The following is a 15964-nucleotide window of genomic DNA, read 5'->3' as shown; positions in this document are numbered from 1 at the left end:
GAAAGTCAGCAACATATAATGAAGGAAGAAAAAGGTCTAGCATTTTGCTTTATTTTTACCCTGGGCATAAGGAGGAAAGCAAACTCACTATGAATACCTCATTATTTGAATTTCAAATATTTCTCTCGTGCCGAGCACAAAAGGAGACTTAAAAACATAATAATAATACCGCACACTCACACATGCACACCTCAAACCATTTCTCCTCTTGAATATGTGACTCAGAGCGTCCTAGTTTAGATTATAACAGTGCAATTGCGAGAATCAATCGGCCCAAGATGGATGTGTTTACTCAGAAGTGTTTAGAAAGGAGACCAGTCAAAAGAACATTAATATCTTAAAACACTGAAATTATCTTTACCAAGGGACATTAGCTATGAGCATTAATATTTGGGAATTCTCTCTCTCTTTTTATTTTTGCTTGCTTGCTAAGTGTCTACAGTCACCTGGGCCCAGAGGGCAGGGTGTGGGAGAAATGATGAGGGGATTCTCCAGATGAGAACAGCATGCTGGGAAGAGCTCCAGGACACAAGTCCTGCATTCACTCCCTCACTCACTCCTCCCTCCCAGGGCCCTCTCACAGAGTGCAGGTTAGACTGCTGGGCTTTCCTGTTAAGTGGAGGAAAATGCAGGCTCCTTGGCTTTGTTTGCCTGGCCACCTTCCTCAAGCAAGCTATTTAACTGCTCGGAGCCTCACTTTCTACATCTGTAGAATGGGATTCATCAGTAGTGCTCTGCTTCCTCCCCGCACAGAGGCAGAAAGCTTGTCACCCATGAAGACAGGTAAAACACTGGGGCGCCCTTGGGAACTGTGGGTTGTCCAGAGAAACAAAGCCAGTGACATTCATTGAGATAGCTCAGGTTTATTCTGCCAACCTGGTCTATAAACACATGTGGGGTTAATTGAAGGATAAATGGCTCGGTGAGCCTGGCCTTTCTAGTTCTTGGGTCTCTTGCGGTCTGATGGTCGGACCAGGATGCAGCTGCCTTAGCCAGTTCCCTGCTTCAGCTGGCAAGGCTCACTTCCTGCAAAACATCCCCAAGCAGAAGCCACATGAACTTACCCCAATGCAGCCCTGGGTGCTGGAGCAGCCGTGTGGAGACCCCTGCCAGCACTGAGATGTTTACACGTTCACTGACTTGGCTTTCCTCCTGCAGTAGACATCGTTGTGTCTGTTTTGTGAGATGGAGGAGGACTGTGTGGGCTGGTATTGGACATATGGGTTCATGTTGGAGTTGTGAGTTTGGGCAGCACTGGGTTGGGATATTTTCTTGATGCGCGCTTAACCTTTAAATAAAACTCTCTCTTATACACGAGTTTCTGAGGATTTGTTTCTCTAAAGTACCCAGACTACCTATCCATTCATATATGGATAAAAGTAACTTTAGACCAAGCTGTCATTTTATACCGAGTAGGCATCCCAGCCCAGTCCGACTCCAGTCCACGGGCCCCATGCTAGGTGCGGCCTTCTTTGACTCCATGCGCCCGCAGGCTGGTGGAGCACAGAGGTGATGCGGGCGCAGGGAGATGGCATGCTGGGGGATTAGAGATGTAGAATCCACGGTGGCTGGAAGGATGGCAGGGCACGGACAGCTCTCAGGTTGGCGGCCCACACGGGGCTACCCCTGGAGACAGACCCAGAGTCCCAGGGAGGAGGAAGATGAAGGACAAGTGGGAGGGAGAAAAGTTCCCAGAGTGTCTGTCATAAAAGGGCCACAACCCCAGGGGAGCATCATCAGACTGTGACCTGGTGGAGACGTTGGATTCCACCCCTACACTTTCTTTTGTTGTGGTTGCTTATAAATCATTGTAGTGGGGGCCCTTACGGCTCTTTTCACCATCCATACATCCATTGTGTCAGGCGCATTTGTACATGTGTTGCCATCATCATTTTCTTTCTACTTGAGCCTCTTGGTATCAGCGACTCTTTTGTCCCTTCCTCCCCCACCCTCCCACCCTCGTGAACCCTAGATAAATTATTGTTGTATTCATATCTTTCCACGGTCTCCCTTTACCCATGTTTCTATTGTTCGTCCCCCTGGGGGTGGGGGTGGGAGTTATACTCTGATCATTGAGACCAGTCCCCCCTCCCTCCCTTCCCCCTACCCTCATGGTATTGATACTCCCATTACTGTTCCTGAGGGTTTTATCTGTCTTGGAGTCTGTGTGTCAAGAGCTCTTATCTATTCTGTGCCAGTGTACATGCCCCAGTCTAGATGGATTTGTAAGGTAGAACTGGGGGCATGGGAGTGAGGGGAGGGGTGTGGCAGGAAGCATTAAAGAACTCAAGGAATGTTTTGTACTTCGTTGGTGCTATTCTGCACCCTGGCTGGCTCGCCCCTTCCTTGAGACCCTTCTGTGAACACCCCTACACTTTCATACAGGTTCAAGTTGACATACAAGCTAACTGCCACCGAAAGGATTGGACGGACGGAGAGGAAACGACGGACTTTGAAGAGGGAATGGAGTCAGGAATCCGTTCCAGCTGCCAGTTGGAGCAGCAGAGGCAGGAGGTACAAGAGGGAGTGGGATTGGGGAAGAAAATGCCACATTTGGTTTCTGACTGCTGATTTGGCCGTCTTTGCCTTTGGTAGTTGCCAGCATCAACTCGATGGCAGTGGGCTTTGGTTTGGCTGATGGTATCATTCTTTGGGTGCTTTCCACTCAAACGGCACCCCCTTCCGAGTTCCCTACCCCATTCCCAGGTCACCAACGGAGTCCTAGCTGGACCTGCAGCCCCTAGCAGTGCCGAGTCCCAAACTCGCCTGCCACTGGTTCCATTCCAAGATCCAGCTCTCCCTGCTGTGGGGGCCTAATTAAAATAGCGAATCTTCTGGAGGTAATTCTTTTACCCCGAAGACAGTAGAGGGAAGTTTCTGAGATCACAGACTAGTGGTGATGGAAAGGTGTCACAGTGCACGGAGCCTGGGCTTTGAAACCAGGCAGAGTTGGCTGAAGACCCAGGCTTGGCAGGTCCTTATCTAAGATAAGGTCCTTATCTTAGGCTGGCTGCTGCAGTGGAGCTCAGCTGCCTCCCTCTCAACCAAACCACACCCAAGGCCAGCAAGTCGATTCTGACTCATAGCGAGTCTCTAGGACGGAGTAGAACTGCCCCTGGGGTTTCATAAACGATGGCTCTTGATGAGAGGAGAAAGCCTCATCTTCCTCCCATTGAGTGACTGGTGGCTTTGAACTGCCAATCTTGCACTTAGCAGCCTAACTTGTAACCCATTACACCACCAGGGCTCCTATTGCCTCCTTCTAGGAACTAAACTTATGTGCCTTGGACATGTACCGTGCCTTTTGGGGCGTGGGGGGGGGGGCTCAGTTTTCTTGTGTCTAAGAAGGGATAGTCCTGCCTCCCTTCCCAGGAAGCCACCTCCCACCTCATCTTTTCTCTCCTTTGTTGGTGACCACCTGCTCCCTACAACACCTGGCCTGCCTGGACCTTTGGCCCCAGACCTCCTGTCCGGAAGTTGTTGTGTGTGCTGAGTGTGTGGTCTGAATCCCAGGGCTGCAGGTTGGCAGCTGGAGAGTTGGTCATTTCTGATGATGGGTGGAGAGGCCCACCCTGGATGTGTTGCTGGCTAGGAGTAGGGAGGCCTGGGCTCCCAGGAGGCGGCCCTATAATTAATCCCCCAGCATTCCCGCCACCATTGTCTCTTCCCTATTGAGATCAGCCAATTAGCAGTTCTGCATGCTTCTGCGTGGCAGCCACTTATTAGCGAAGACAAAGGCAGCATTGATTCCAATTTGTCCTGCATTTGGCTGTCTCTGAAGTTAAAGATTGCGTTTGGGTAACAGCGCTGGGGAAAAAATGCAGGGGCAATGGAGAGAAAGCACCTAAAATTAGTTGAGATAATTTTAGCTCTATTGTGAGTGGCTAAACTAAATATAAACAGAAGAGAGAAGAAAAATTTCCATAATGTTAATTACCATAAGCATTAAGTACCCAAAAATGAGGCGTACAATTTGTTTGGTGACACTCTGATAATTAAATCATTTTCTCTCATTGAGGCTCCTTGCAGGTTTGTGTGGAGCCTGGCTCTTCCTCAGTGGTGTCTCTGGCCCCGAGGGAGGCTTGGGATCCCGCTTCTCAGGTTTCTGAGTGCCCGGGTCTCATCAGTCCTGGTGAGGTGTGCGATGCTACTTCTCCCTTGGGGGATTGCCTGGCTCTCACTCGGGCAGAGACATTCAGGGCCTAGGGAGTGGGCCTGGGTGGAGATCTGGGCTGAGCTGGTCAGATCATTGCTCATTGTTCATTGACCCATCTACCTGTTCCCCTATCCCTCCATTGTCAATCCATTCGTCTGTCAGCACATCCATCCACCTGTGGTGGTCAGGGTTCTCTAGAGAAGCAGAGCCAGTGGCAGATATGGGTGGTGCAAATGATTAATACATTCAACTGCTAATCAGTAGGTTGTAAGTTTGAGTCCATCCAGAGGCATGTTGGAAGAAAGGCTTGGTTACCTACTGAGTTAGCTTATTGTGCCAACCTGGCCAATAAACACACGTGGGATTAATTGAAGGGCGGAGGGATAAATGGCTCGGTGAGCCTCACCTTTCTAGTTCTCAGGTCTCTTGATTTCTGATGGTCGCATCAGGGTGCAGCTGTCTTAGCCAGTTCCCTGCTTCAACTTGCAAGGCTAACTTCCTGCAAGGCATCCCTGAGGAGAAGCCACATGGACCTATCCCGATGCAGCCCTGGGTGCTGGAGCACCCGTGTGGAGACCCCTGCCAGTGCTGAGATGTTTTCATGTTCACTGACTCGGCTTTCTTCCTACAGTCGGCAACGTTGTGTCTGTTTTGTGAGATGGAGGAGGACTTTGTGGACTGGTGTTGGACATATGGGTTAATGGATTGATGTTGGACTTGTGGGCTTGGGCAGCACTGGGTTGGGATATTTTCTTGATGCGCACTTAACCTTTACATAAAACTCTCTCTTATACATGCGTTTCTGTGGCTTTGTTTCTCTAATGTTCCCAGACTAATATACCTACCTGTGGAAAAAAAATAACAGCCATTGGATATCCTATGGTGCATGGATCTATTTTAACATACATGGGGTCATATTGAAACAGGAGAGAGAGAAAGTGATTGATTTACTTCAAGAATTGGATGTGATTGTGGAGTTCACAAGTCCCAGACCCTTAGGTCCGGTGAAAAGACGGGCAAAGAGCAAGAGTGTTCTGATAAAAATGGGTATTGAGAATCTGTAGGCTGAGCACAACCCGGGAAAACTCCGCTTGCTCTTAGAGCCTTCAACGGCTAGCTTGAGGCTCACTCACTTTATGGAAGGTAATCTGCTTCACTCGAGGCCAGCTGATTGACTCACATCCAATGACCTGTAAGAGAAGGGAGATTAGTGCTTTATCAAACAGCTGGCCACCCCAGCCGACCCAAGTTGGTCTGTACAATTAACCAGCTCACCCACCACCTATCCTTCTTTCAGGGAGCATTTTCTGAACACCTCTCTTCACCAGGCAGTGAAGCTACAGAGAGGAATAGTTGCCCTCAAGGAATCCAGTGAGGAGATGAGGTAGGCTTGAAAACCAACTTCCACACAACATCAAAGGCCCCATAATGGGCACATCCACAAGACGATGCCAAAGCCTCCTAGACAAGAAGGCCACTTTTGCCGGAGCAATCCCTGAGGACTCCTCAGTGGAGGTGGCATCAGAAATGGAATGTCCAAAGAAAAGCGGATGTCTGCAGAGCAGGGAAGTGGCAGCCTGCAGGAGAGGAGGTACTGGCACAAGGGCGCACGCCCTGGTGAGAGTGGATGGGGGAAGAGAAGGCTAGTTCATGGGAAATGGAGGGGGTGAAGGGAAAGACTGCAGAGAATGGGGAAACCCAGTCCCGATGACAATGCCTCTAGGAAGCATGTATTATGTTTGTGGCGGAGTCTCAGATATGCTACCTGTCAGGCAGGATTTGTAAGAAACTAAATTCCTTAGGATACTTAAATTCAGAGTGCTCGTACTCATTGAGCATGCATCTTGTATCTTGCAGTTGTCAGGGGCTGTGGAGTCAATTTTGACTCATAGTGAGCCCAGGTGATAGAGCAGGCCTGCCCCCCAGGGTTGTGTGTGTGTGTGTGTGTGTGTGTGTGTGAGATCATTACAGGAGCAGATTGCAAGTCTTTCTCCAGTGAGCTGATGATGGATTCAAACCACCAACCATTGGGTTAGCAGCTGAGTGCTTGACAGTTGTGCCATCAGGGTTCCTTTACATGCAAGATTTTCCTTTTGAAAAATCAGTAGAGAGACACCCAGGTTTGGATGCATAAACGCAGTTAGTGTCTTGGAGGAAGCGCTGCTTAAGGCAAAATGAACGAGTGGGACGATAATGTTTGTTCAGTCTTAAGGCTCCAGCAAGCCTGGACGCCAAGTCCGTTGGTTCTTTCCTCTGCTGCTTCTGCTCATTCTGTGTCCCTTCGTTGCCCTCATGCTTTTGAGGGTATTCTCAGGCTGGCAGCATTTCTAGAGATGACACCACGTGACCATGCCCAAAGGAAGAAGAAAGACCAGCTCTTCTTAAGCGAGAAGAAAAGGGTCCCAGATAATTCTGTACAAGCTTTCCCTCACTGATGCTTATTGGCTAGGATCGGGTCTCCTGTTCATTCTTGAACCAGTCGCGGGCAAGCTCAAACTCAGTCAATAAACCCCAGTGAGTTGCCATGGAGTGAATCCTACTGAGAGTTTCCCACGCATCTTCAAAGGTTGGAGCTTTTTGGAAGGAGGTCATAGGGTATTTGCTTCTAATGCACCTCTGGGTCAGTTGAACTGCCGACCTTCATGCCGTAGCTGAGTGCGCACCTCTTTGTGCCCCTCAGGGACTTGAACCAAGGACCAGGGAATAGTTTCCATGACTGGCTTAGAGTAATGCTATGGGATGGAATGGTACCTGATACTGAAGTAAGACGGCACACGGACCATGAAATTCAGATGTATGGCTCTTAGGAGTAGACTGCAAATTGAACTCAAAATTCCCCAGCAGCCATAGCAAAGGGGGAAGCCAAACGTCCATGCATTGTAACTAGTGGGGCCCTGGCGACGCAGTGGCTGTGCACTGGGCTGCTGATTGCGAGGGCAGCCGTTTGAAAGGAGAAAGGTGGGCTTGTCTGCTCCCATAAAGAGCTGCAGTCTCGGAAACCCACAGGAGCAGGTCTACCCTGTCCTATAGTGTCGCCATGAGTCAGCATCGACTCAGGGGCAGTGAGTGAGTATAAATTTTAATTAAACCAGTTAATTAGAGTATCCCCATCCTTTCCGTCATGGAGTTTCGCCTTTTGACTGTCCTGAGGAAGGCATTGTGGCACACCACTTCCTGGCCCTGCCTGTCTATGCGCAGTGCAGTAGAAGACGTCACACAGCTGTCTCTCCTAATGCTGTACTGCCAGTTGAAGGGATAACACTGAGGTTCTAGCCCTGAAGCCCAATTGTAGAAGTAATTCAGCGTTGCTTAGGAAGCCCTGAGCTTAAGGATGATGGAGAAATGTGGAAATGGCCGGTGGCGATGGGCATACAGCATGATGGATGTCATTATGTCACTGGGCTTACACATGTACAAACATGCTTCAATAGCAAATGCTTTGTTGTATAGATGTGTTGGTCAACAACAACAACAGCAAAAAGTGCAGGTTCCATGTCCAGCTTTATGGTGAATGACACCAAATTTTACCCAAAGAAGACTCCAGGGTAGCTCAAAGGATGGACGCATCATTTGCCCTCCATCCATCATGCAGTGAGTCCTGTCCGCCTTCGTGCCATTTTGATAAAGCAGGGGCAGCAGAGTTTAAGGTGCGTTCTCTGGCAAGAGCCTGCAGTGCAGCTTTCCTCGGCGATTCTTGTGAGTTGACCGTTGGGAGAATTGATGGGACATTTGACAAATAAAAATGGAGGTGCCTGACCAGAACATGTGCCTCAATGATGTCAAAGAATGGGTGCTGTCATTATCTCTAAGGTGACCATGTCCTTGTCCCAGCATTTCACTTTGGCTTGGTGTCCTTTTGACTCTTCAACATGTCCTATTATGCAGGTAAATTTGGTCACTCTAAAAGTACCCCAGGAGCCAGGTGGCATAATGGGTTGTGCGTTGGGCTGCCAACCACAAGGGCAGCAGTTTGAACCCATCAGCCTCGGTCCTGGAACCCCGCGGGGGCGGTTCTAGCCTGACCCATAGGGTGCCTTGGAGTGGACTCGATTATAGCAGTGAGTTTGCTGTGCCTATCCCAACTAGAGCTCACCTTGTCCATCCAACCTCGCTGCATCCCTGACTCTCAAGTCTGCTATAAAAGGTATCTGCTCTCCCATACGAAAATCTGATCATATATGTGTGTGTGTGTGTGTGTGTGTATATACATACACATATACATATATGTATATGTATATATATTGCCATCCCTGTCTTAATTCAAGACCCTCAATCAAGAGGCTAGATAAGGATGTACGAAACATAGGCTACTGGTCTATGTGTGAGAGAGAGGAGAGAGACAGAGAGAGGAGAGAGACAGAGGCGGAGAGGAAGAAACGGAGAGCAAGAGAGGAGAGGGGGCATGTCAGCGTGAAGGTGAGTGTATGCGGATGTACGTTTAGCTGTGTGCGAAGGTGGGTGTCTCAGCATCCTCCGTGGGCCTGACTTTGTCTGAGTCTCTGTGTGTGATGATGCGGCATCCACACTTGTGTATTTATATAAGCTGCGTCTCATTGGAAGATGTGCAAACTTCCATCTTCAAATCATGGGGTTCTTCCCTTGTGGCATGTCAACTAGTGTCCAAAGATGACCCCTAATGAACCATGCGTCCTGGTATTTCCACCCTTGTGGGAGGGAAGTATATTTAATTTTTACTAAAGGAATTCAGAGAAATGAGGCGCTGCTTGTTTCGGTTCTCAGCCTCAGGAAGGTCTTGAAAGTTCTTTTTGCTTTTTGGAATTCTGAGCTGCTGTGTAAGGTAGCTGAACTACTGTGCTGAACAGAGCACCTGGAGGAAGAGACCTAAGACTTTACTGAAGGGGAGAAAGAATTCCAGTCTCTGGTCACTCCTCACCAGACCTGACCATGTGGAGGAGACAGCTGGTATTTTCCAGCCCAGCCAAGTTCTCAGATGACTGTGCGTCTAGCTGATATTGCGGAGCAGAAGAACCAACCAACTGAACCCAGCCAATCCCCAGCTTCAACTATCCATGGGATGGTTGTTTTCTTGAACCTCTACGTTTGGGGGATATTTGTTGGAACCGACTCGATGGCAGTGAGTTTGCTCAGCCACAACAGATCATTTGGAGTGCTCGAGAGGCAAGGGCCCCTACCCATCTCTTTAGCCCCACACGGGAAAGGGTGGCTGCCCCGTGGTGGGTGTGGGTGGAGGCAAACAAGGTTTCAGAGAGAGCAAAAGGCATGCTTTATCTCCCTGCTTCTCTTTGTTCTACTCCCTCCTCCTCCCTCCCCTGCTCCCACCTTATCTAACCTGGTTTGGGAAGAGGCTGGACTCAGATTTGCCATAATCTATGTAAATGGTTGGTGTCTGATATGTCTCCTGGCAGCCCCCTCAGATCAGGATTAGAAGCCTGTTGAAATTCCACCAGCATGCTACCAAGCAGACAGGCAATGTTTAAGTGGGCAATTTCATCAAGGGTGAAGTGCTTGGAATCCTAATGGGTGAGGCCACTTAGAACCAACCCCTTTAAACCTGGAAGGCTCTGTTGCTGGGCCTAGCTAGTGCCATCGCTGTGAGCCCCAACCTGGGATTCAGACCCAAGTAAGCACTATAATTCAAAAGGAAAAACGTAAAGAGGATGAAGATCTTCTTAGACGTTTGAGAACCTTCTAGAAAACTACCTCTTCTGGAAAGAAAGAGAAGATAAGGTCAAATTGGTTCAGGAAATCATGACAGCTTTGAAGAGAGGAGGCTTGGACACAGGGGGTACGTTTTTCTTAGAGGGGTGCCCAGCACAGCTGCTGGGCCGAGCTTGGGTTCTAGGGCAAAGAAGCTACCTTTAGCGTGAGGACACGTCATTCCAGTTCCCAAGCTCTCTTAGTCCGTACGTGTCAGAAGCGCACTCCGGCTCGTTTAAACCGAACAGCATCAGGGCTATGAAGCCAAGAACAGGAATGCAGTGGGGCCCCGGAGAGTCAAGAACCAGGATGTATCCCAGTTCTTATTTCTTATCTCTCTTGTCAGTCTTCCCCATCTCTGCGTATTGTTTCCTCTGCTTCAGCTCACACGCAGTGTAGGTACCAGGGTACTTCGCAGGGGGATCCCCTGTGCATATGGACACTTCCGCCCGCTGCAGAAGTGAGCTGGCTTTGGGGGATCCTCTTCTCAAATTCCTGACAAAGAGGAATCCAATTGGCTCTTCTCGGTCAGGATCTTCCCCTGATCCAATCCGCTCGGGCTGGGAACCAAACAGTTAGGCACGACACAGAGGCTTCCAGGGCCTAGCTCTGTGGATGAGGAGGCAGGTGGACCCGAGGCAAGGTTAGGGGAATGCCCGAATTATAGATTTCCTGAAGGGGATCTGCTGCGGCTGCCATCTGCGCAAGACACTGAGTAGTCAAGGACCTGGTCTTGTGAGCCAACCTTTTGGGTTGGGCTGGACAGGGCCGGGACGAGGGTGAAGCAAGCAAGATGTTCAGGGAACAAATGTTAAAAAGACATGCACTCTGCTTTCACACACATGTAGTGCTAAGATCTCTACAAGCTCGAGTGGGCTCTGCTTACTCTTTCTACCCTCAGGGAATTGCCTGCCTGACCGTAGTTCTAGCCCCGGCAGAGGGAGACAACAGCCCTGTTTGCAGCGAAAGTGCCCTGGACACTAGTCACCATAGACAAGACAATGGGACCCCAAAGAGTAACATCACTGCCTTGGGAGAGTAGAGAGGGCACCTCCATCATCTTTGGGGTGGGCAGTGATGGAGACGTGGCCACACTGAGTCACACAGCTACAGGACTGTACGGTTGTCATGTGGTGTGCTGTTGAGTGGACTCTGAGTCAGCGACCCTCTCAGATGGGGTAGAAGGCCTCCGAAGAGCTGTAGGTCTTGGTGGATTTGAACTGCCGACCTATCAGCTAGCAGATGAGTTCTTCACCACGACGCCACCAGGGCTCCTTAGAGTGGGGTTCTCGGAGGAGCTGCGGTAGAGGGTTGGAGGGCCCTCCCGTGTGAATGGCGGGTAGAGCTTGTCACTCTCACTGGGAACGTGTGCTTCCATTTCAGGCGACAGAGGCTCGGAGAACACAGGCCACAGCTGAAGGGTGTCAGGGCTCATCACTGTGTGACACACTTTCCCATGAAGAGTGTCATCTGGATATCACAGTGCCCCTGGGGTGAACTGCATCATTGGCTCCCATGCTCCTAGGACCAAACTGAGGCTAGGCAACGTACTCAGTGGCTTACAGAGTCACGGCCCTTCCAGAATTGAAGGCTGCGCAGAGAGAGGGTTCTGTGTCAGCTCGAGGGGAACTGGAGGACCAGAACAGAATGATGCATTAAATGCATCAGCGCACAATTATGCATTAAGTCATCCACGGTGGTTTAAGCTGCGGGCACGAACCCCGCTGTACCTTTCTCTTTCATTTCCCCGTCTCTATCGGACACAGCCCAACTGAAGACTGGCTAGTTGTTAGGTGCTCTTGAGTTTGGTTCTGACCTATAGCGCCCTCCTCACAATCGTTCTTATGTTTGAGCCCATGGTTGCAGCCACTGCGCCCATCCATCTCATCTAGGGTCTTCCTCTTATTTACTGCCCCCGGCCCCCACTTTACCAAGCATGATGGCCTTCTCCAGGGATTGGTGTCTGCTGACAACAGTCCAAAGTCCACCAGCCAAAGCACCCCCATCCTCGGCTCTAAGGAGCATTTCGGTTGTACTTCTGTCAAGACGGATTTTTAATTTTTTTTCCGTACATCCTGAATTTCTGTCCTTGGGACCAAACTTCCTGGTGTGTTCACAGGGTTCAACCCTCGCAGATCATTTCGGAGTGCATCTTGATATGCTCTGCCCCTTCCGCACTGCAGATGTCTCAGATTTTAGCTGAGTGGGACAACTCTAGGAGGACAGCACAATTCCTACTTGAATAGGCATTTCCAGGCCCCAGGAGCTCCCCTCACCTTGGTGGACAGTGGAAGGACAAAGCTCCACCAGGTAGTGGCCTGGAGGATGGAACAGCTGTGGGAAGCCTCTCCGGCCTGAGGCTCTGCCTTAAATTCCAGTGCCTCCCAGGAAGGTAGCACATCTTTGAAACCAGAGCTTCATTTAGAAAAAAAAAAAAAAAAAAGTAAAGCAATAACATTTGCACATTAAACACTTAGTCCTTCCTGCTGTAGTCACGGCACTGACAAGCTTCTGCTCCCTCTGGACTTCTCTGTGCAGGTAGAGTGTCCATTATCTCTGAGCTCTAAGGAGCATCACCTTTAACACACATCTGCTTAGAATAGGCTTTGAATGGGGAGATGCAAAGCACTACTCTTCTAAAGAACCCTCAGGTCAAAGCGGAAATCACAGTGGAAATAAGAAAATATTTTGAATTAAATAAAATGGAAAACAGGAGCACATAAAAGAACCCCAAACCCAAACCCACACGTGGGCTGCTGCTAAAATGGTACACAGAGCAGGGGAAAGGATTTAGGGACTCGGTGACCCTGGCTGGGAAAAGTGATGCAATTTTTAAATAACCTAGCGCTGAAATTTAGCCTTTCTTTCAATTAGGAATTTCTTTTGATTAGGAATGTAGACAGAAAGGCTCAATCATATGAGCGCTACTTTGTCACCAACGGAGAGTACAGTGGTTGAACCACATCACTTATCGATGTGAGGATCAGGCAAGGGGTTTTCTCTGCCTCGGTATCCCAGCGTGCACTCAGGCTCGCAGACAGAGGGGCACACATGCCAACAGTTTATGCTTATCATTGCTTTATGAGCCATGTTGGCAGGGAATCAACACTAAGAGAAGCTGTCTAGCATTTGGCCCACGTGGTGGTGCACATTAAGATTTTCAGCTTGCCGAACATGGAAACACCCACAGGTATAGCTTCTGAAGAGGCTAAAATGTTTCCAGCACTAGATTTTTAGATCCACTATCTGTTGTGGTTATTTTTTCAACCAAATTTTTTTTTTTGTCTTTGAAACTGTTAGCCACCCACAGGAAGGTGCAGAGATAGTAGAGAGGAGTATGTGTCCCCCTTCATTCAGGGTTCTCTGCTGGTTACCTTTGACATGGCTATGATATGATATCAAAACCAGGATATTGGCTTGGGAGCAATGTGTAGGTGATTAAATGTCATTTTAGATGTGTAGATTTTTATAATGACCACACAATCATTCTCTACAACTGTTCCATCACCAGTAAGATCTCTCTAACTACCCCTCAATATCACATCCAATTTCCCCCTTCCCCCCCTTAGCTCCTGGCAACCACTGAATTTGTTCTCTGTCTCTAGAATGGGGTCATTTGGAGAGTGTTACACAATGGAATTATACAGACCTTCTGAGGCTGGCTTTCCAGGATCAACCCCCCTGCCCGCCCCCACCCGATGCAATATTATGCCTTTGAGATTCATGTTGCTACCAGTACCCGCAGCTCATTTCTTTCTATACCACAGTTTGTTTGGCCAGTCACTGGCTCTGGCGCTTTTTGGCTGTTTCCAGTATTTTCCTATTACAAACAGAGTTTCACATGTTTCTAGCACAGATGTCAGATCTCCTATTAAAGTCCCAAAGCCCTCTATTTTCTTTCTGTTATTCACAATGAGTAATTTCTATCTTCCAGCTCGCCAACCTCCACACCCCCCTGTCTATCTGCGCTACCTACTGTTGAGTCCAGCCATTGACTTTTATTTTTGAAACAGCGCTGCTGTCTTTCAGTTCTAACTTTCCGTTTAGATCTTTACATCTTGCACGCCTCGGCTGAGACTTTGATTCTTTGCTGAGATATTTCAGTCAAACTTGTTTCATATTCATTTGTAATTGTGCATTAAAAAACCTTGTCAGATAATTCTAGCATCTGTGTCATCTCAGAGTTGGTATCTGTGGCTTCTCTTTTCTCATGCCAGGAGAGATGTTCCTATTCTTGACATGTGGAAGGATTTTCAATTGAGCACTGGACACTTTGCATACATTGTTATAAGGTATCAGACCTAATTTCAGTCTTCTTTTGCAGCAGGTTACTCTAACATTGCTCTGGTTGGAGGAGGGGCATCCCGCCTCTTAACTGCCAGCTGGGTGCTGAAGTCTAGGCTGTCTGCTTGGGCGCTATTGACACTCATAGTGAGTGAAGAGGTAGGATTCTTCCTTAACAACAAACAAACAGACAAACAAATAAATATTTAGAAAACCTCAGAACTAACTCACTGCCATCAAGTAGATGTTGATTCACCGTGAGCCTATACAGCAGGATAGAACTGCCCCTAGGAATTCCTGAGGCTGCAACTCTTTTTTTTTTAATTAGCCATTTTACTGGGGACTCATACAGCTCTTATCACAACCCATCCATCCATCCATCCATCCATCCATCCATCCATCCATCCATCCATCCATCCATCCATCCTCCATCCATCCATTGTGTCAAGAACATTTGTACATTTGTTGTCATCAGCATTTTCAAAATCCTTTCTTTCTGCTTGAGCCCCTGGTATCGGCTCCTCATTTTCTTTTCCCTGCCCTCACAAACCCTTGATAATTTATAAATTATTGTTATTTTTTTCATGTCGCACACTGACCGATGTTTCCCTTCACCCACTTTTCTGTTGTCCTTTCCCCAGGGAGGGGGTTATATGTAGATCATTGTGATTGGTTCCCCCTTTCTCCAGCTCTTATCTGTTCCTGTGTACATGCTCTGGTCTAGCCAGATTTGTAAGGTAGAATTTGGGTCATGATAGTGGGGGCGGGGAAGCAATAAAGAACTAGAGGAGAGTTGTATGTTTCATTGGTGCTATATTGCACCTGGACTGGGTCATCCCTTCCTTGTGACCCTACTGTAAGGGAATGTCCAATTGTCTACAGATGGCCTTTGGGTCTCCACTCCACATTTCCCCTCATTCACAGTGATGTGACTTTTTGTTCTGGGTCTTTGATGCCTGATACCTAATCCCAACAACACCTCATGATCACACAGGCTAGTGTGCTTCTTCCATGTGGGCTTTGTTGCTTCTCAGCTAGATGGCCTCTTGTTTATCTTCAAGCTGTTAAGACCCTAGATGCTATATCTTTTGATAGCCAGGCACCATCAGCTTTCTTCGCCACATTTGCTTAAACTTCCGTTTTGTCTTTAACGATCATGTTGGGAAGCTGAGCATCACGGAATGCCAGGTTAATAGAACAAAGTGGTCTTGTACTGAGGGAGTATTTTAGTAGAGGCCCAATGCCTGCCTGCTATCTTAATGCTTAACATATAAATATTTGTACATAGATCTATTTCCCCATTGCTATATAAAAATATATTTGCATGTGTACGTGCCTGTATTTAAACCTCTATAAATGCCTTTTGTCTCCTAGTTCTTTCCTCTATTTCCTTTTACTTTCCTCTTGTCCCACTATCATGTTCGGCCTTCATGTGGGTTTGAGTAATTCCTCTCGGTTACATGGCCCTTGATTAAGCCTTATCAGGCATCCTATGCCCTCCTTGCCATTGATTTTTAGATCACTTGTTGTTCCTTGTCCCTGGGTTTATTGGCACCTCACTTCCTTTCCCCTGCCTCCCCCTCTGCCATATCCTCCCAGAACCGCCAGTCCCATTATTTTCTCCTCCGGATTGTTATTCTGCCTATCTTATCCATATAGATGTACAGAGACAATAGTAAATACAAAAACAAGAGAGAGCAACACCAAACAGCAAAAGAAAACACACACACACACACACACACACAAAACCCGCAAAAAAAACAACAAAAAATATCCAATGACCAAAAAAAAAAAAAAAGGCCTATAAATAGTTCCAGGTCTGTTTGTTGACCTTTAGGAGTGTTT

The sequence above is a fragment of the Tenrec ecaudatus genome, chromosome 1, assembly GCF_050624435.1.
Source record: "Tenrec ecaudatus isolate mTenEca1 chromosome 1, mTenEca1.hap1, whole genome shotgun sequence".
NCBI classification, from domain to species: domain Eukaryota; kingdom Metazoa; phylum Chordata; class Mammalia; order Afrosoricida; family Tenrecidae; genus Tenrec; species Tenrec ecaudatus.
Note: the sequence above shows the minus strand (reverse complement) of the source record.